The 4,500-nt window shown below is 33.7% G+C and overlaps 1 non-coding gene across 1 annotated transcript; it reads left to right on the top strand.

Moving 5' to 3' along the window:
- Positions 1 to 295: 295 nt before the first annotated feature.
- Positions 296 to 429, top strand: LOC126007994 (small nucleolar RNA SNORA51). The gene has a single exon (XR_007495446.1). It is a non-coding gene; the product is annotated as a small nucleolar RNA SNORA51 (small nucleolar RNA).
- The last annotated feature ends 4,071 nt before the right edge of the window (positions 430 to 4,500 follow it).

Genomic DNA, 4,500 nt, shown 5'->3' with positions numbered 1-4,500 from the left:
GGGGTTGGATCATTACACATTGTGTAATGATTCTCAGAGACAAAATAGAGGAGGACTGGAGGGTCCAGTTCCCGACATGAAGCTCACCACAGAGATTGTTTGGTACAGTCACAGAAATAATTACACTGAGAACTATCATAACAAAATGTGACTGAATGAAGGAAGTAGAAAACCTGTCTAGAGTACAGGTAGGTGTGGGGTGGGGAGGAGGGACACTTGAGATATTGATGATGGGAATGTTGCACTGGTGAAGGGTTTATAATATATAACAAAAATTTAAAAAAAGAAAATATAAGGCCTTCCAATGCTTACCACAAGCTGTGTTCTTTACACTGATTGTATAGAAAGAGGAGGTACAGTAAATGCACCCCATATACACCTCAGCCCAGGCTTTTTGCCTGAATAAAAAAAAAAAGTTAGGGGCCAGAATGATGACACAGTAGTGGGCCATTTATCTTGCATGCAGCTGACCCAGGACGAACTGTGGTTTGATCCCCCCGTGTCCCATATGGTTGCATATGGTAACCCCCAGCCTGCCAGGAGCGATTTCTGAGCATAGCCATGAGTAACTCCTGAGCATCACCAGGTGTGGCCCAAAAATAATTTAAAAAAATTAAAGAAGCATAGACAAGGGTTATTTTATATATTGATCTCAGAACTAGGTTCTGGGTTTGACAGATTATCTGACTTTATAACCAGCCCTGCCCTCCGATTATGACCTTGATGAAGGCCTTTCTGTGGCTCTGTGCCTTCTCATTTGTAAAAAGGGAGATGATTCTTCTAGCCTCATTGCACAGAAAGAATTTGATAAGCTACTGTATGCAAAGTTCTTAGAACAGTGTCAATAACCAATTACAAATCTAATGTGATATGTAACCAAAAATAATGAATATTTAAATAGGTCATAAACTTCCAAATTAATTTCAAAGTGCAAAAAATTTACTGAAGTTTAAAATATGGACATACAATTCATAGTTGAAGAAATATAAATAAGCAATATTAAATGAAAAACTCAATTATAGTAATAATTAAAGAATGCATGTTAAAATAGCAGTAAAATAATTTTATCTCATTAAAATTAAGGTAGTTCAGGAGAGATGATAAGATAGTGCATGAGTTAAGACACATGTGTCATATGCAACTGACTTTGGTCCAATCCTTAGCATCACATGGTCTCCCAAGCATCCTTGAGTGCAGCCCTAAAGATGTCCCAGTCCATCTCCAGCACTACAGGGCCCAACCAGCACTCTTCCTCAATTTTCACAGTAAACTACTAACCTAGGCCAAGAATTTTCTGGAAATTCCTGGACTTCTGAGAACCACAGGAGTGCCCCTCCCGTCAAATAGTCAAAGAGATGAACTAAGACAGTGCTGAAGAGAATACAAAGAAACAATCCCTCGTGCTCATTTTTGGTGAACTTAAATTAATGAATGCATTCTTCACTTGGGGGCATCAGTAGGTCAAGCACTTGAAAATGTAAAATTTACATATTCTGACACAAGAAACCTCTAAGTGACCATCATATTAGCTAAAAAATATTTTTGGTTTAAGCAGAATAATTTAACATACTAGGGAATATTTATATATAGTGTCCAAGGATTTTCCAAGTCATGAAATCTGTTCCAGTCTGACTTGTTAGATATTAGATTTTCCATTATCCTGTGCTTGGAAAACTGGGTCATTCTTATTGCATTGAAACTATTTCCATTGATGTTCCCCAGAAGATAGCAAGACCAACCAGCACTAAAATGATATGTGATTCACCCCAAATTTCTAGTGTCTAGCATGATGCCCTATCTATCAGTGTCCAGAATATAAGTACTTGTTTATAAAAGTATTGTTTTAGTAAAATTACAATCTAGAAACAAAGGCAATGTTTCAATCTGCTTGAAAAGTTTACTTTTGCCTTTATTTATTTATTTTTTTTTATTTCAACTGTCATGGTAAAGCCAGCCACCTCACTCTGTGAATGCTTATATTTCTTTTCCTGAAATAAATTTTTCCTCGTATTTTGAGTTGGGAATTTAGTTTCTGGAGCCAGAACCAAATGAATAGGGCAGCTGATTCAATCTGAAAAATCCCTCCCATTTCAGAGGGTCTTGATCTGACATTGCTTACATTACACTACATTATCCTAGCTAGTCCCAAAAGGTGTTCTTAAGATAAGATTCTACTATGAACTTATTTTGTAACCAAAAGTTTCTTGTCTTTTCTATGTCTTAGCTCCACTGCAAAGAGGTGAGGACCAGACAGAAGTATGGGAAAATAGACAGGAATGATGTAAAGTTTGACAAAGCTGGGATCAGATTCCAGCTAAACCACTGTGCTACTTGTCATGTAAATTCCCAGAGTCTCAATGTCTCCTGTTTGAAAGTGAAGCTATCTTACTCCTTAATCCATTGTCAGAGAATGTGGGCAAACTATATTTGAGGAATACTGAATAAATCATAATTTGTCTCTCTGCCCCGATAAGAAATGCAAACTCTGTTAAATATTAAATCAAAGAATTCATAAAATCTATCACATAATCTTACACTCTGAAACATACAAGATATGTACACATAATTTTATGTAAGCATATTTGATATATATGCATAAACATAGAACATGTGTAATCATGTATCACAAATAAAGCACTCCATTCTGGGGGGACAGGAATATGGGTAGGAAACTTAAAGAAAAAATTGATTTACCAAGGTTGAATTTTTGTCTTGCTTATATTGACTGGATCATTTAAGGTATCCATAAACTCACTTATTATGATCTTTTGGTTTTTGTTTTGGACCATGCCTGGGGGTGCCAGGAGTTACTTCTGGCTCTGTGCTCAGAAATTGCTCCTGACAGGCTCAGAGGACCATACAGGATGCCAGGGATCAAACCTGAGTTGGAAGCATGCAAGTCAAATTTCCTACCTGCTATGCCATAACTCTGGTGCCAATTATGAATTTTTAATTTAATGAAAGTAATAACTGACAGAAAGAAGTCACTCAATAAACTTCTGATATCATTGTAGACCTAAATATAATTATTAGTGTTGAAACTATGTAATATTTAGCTTTGACTCTACTACTTATCTCAAGGACCAACTGGTCACTTCTCTGACAATGACAAGTCACTACTGTGCTAATAACATTACAACATTTTCAAATGAGTCTCATATAATCAAAGAAATGTGGAAGATTGAGGCTTTCAGATGACCAGAAATAGTCTAGATTAACTCAGCACAAGAAAAAACTTCAACCACCCTGTACTTTTGTTTCAGTAGACTTGACCTAAGACAGTGCTTGGTATTTGCAAAGGGCAGTACACTTTTAGAGGTAAAGAGCAATAAGATAATTAGCATTTAAAGGATCCTCTTTTTGTTTTATTTATTCATGTCTTATTTCATTTTTTAATGAATCACATTAATAGAACATTGTGTAGCTGACAAAAATGTAATTTGAGAAAGGAAAAAATAAATTGCCACAGGTTTTTAATTCTGATTGTTAAAAGTATGATGCATTAAATGCTATGACAGACTCTAAGAAAATAAGCTCTGCAAAATACACATCATTTCTAAATAAAATAATAAATTTTCTATGACAAGTTTATGTCACAAAAACATCAGTAACTTTGGCTATGCCCTTCATTTAATATTATAGAAATCATGGTCTCTTTTATGGCTTGTCCTTTATTAAGAGATGTAAGGTCAACAGTTTAGTATATTATACTTAATATAATGGTTGTATCCAATTTATCCCTTTCTCATTTGATGATAATTCTTATTAATGTACATTATGTGGAATGGATGGAGATAGGCTAATCATAAACTCCCTTGGCTGTAGTTATGAAATATGTTCAACTTCATAATGATGAAAGCAATAGCTGGAAATTCTGAGGGTATCTTCACTTGAAAGTTAACTTCTTTGAGTAAATTAGGATTGTCCTTGGCAAATAGTGAAGAACTTACTAAACACAATGCATGATTAATTTAGACTGACAAAATGTATTTCTCTATATTCAATTTATTCATTTTTAAAATGAATTTGGATTTAATTGTCTAATCCATCTTCGGTTAACAAAAAAGAAAAAATATAAACATATTATTTTTAAAATTAACTCCTTATAAAATTAGACCAATTCAAAATTAAATAAAAATAATAGACATTCAGATATAATACATATTTGATAGAATTATAGAACATTTTATCAAATATAGATTCATTAATATTTGACAAATTAAACAATATAATAGAGATTTAGAGAGGATTTTATAATAAATTTTATAGAACAATGATTTATTTCTAAGGCAGAGGAACTGGTTTAAACAATATAGTAAATGCTGGAAATACTTCACATTACTTTTTGGACACTTTTGATAAGAAATATCTAATATTTAAGAAAATATGGACAGTGATATCTTCATGAAATTTATGAGACAAAATGATCAATTCTTGGTTCCAGATGTATTGACTTTGTCAGCCAAAGAGGTTCAACTTCCATCCTCCCATTGTGTTTAG

The sequence above is a fragment of the Suncus etruscus genome, chromosome 4, assembly GCF_024139225.1.
Source record: "Suncus etruscus isolate mSunEtr1 chromosome 4, mSunEtr1.pri.cur, whole genome shotgun sequence".
NCBI classification, from domain to species: Eukaryota; Metazoa; Chordata; class Mammalia; order Eulipotyphla; family Soricidae; genus Suncus; species Suncus etruscus.
The sequence above is the reverse complement of the archived record's forward strand: the minus strand, read 5'-3'. Positions and strand labels throughout refer to the sequence as shown.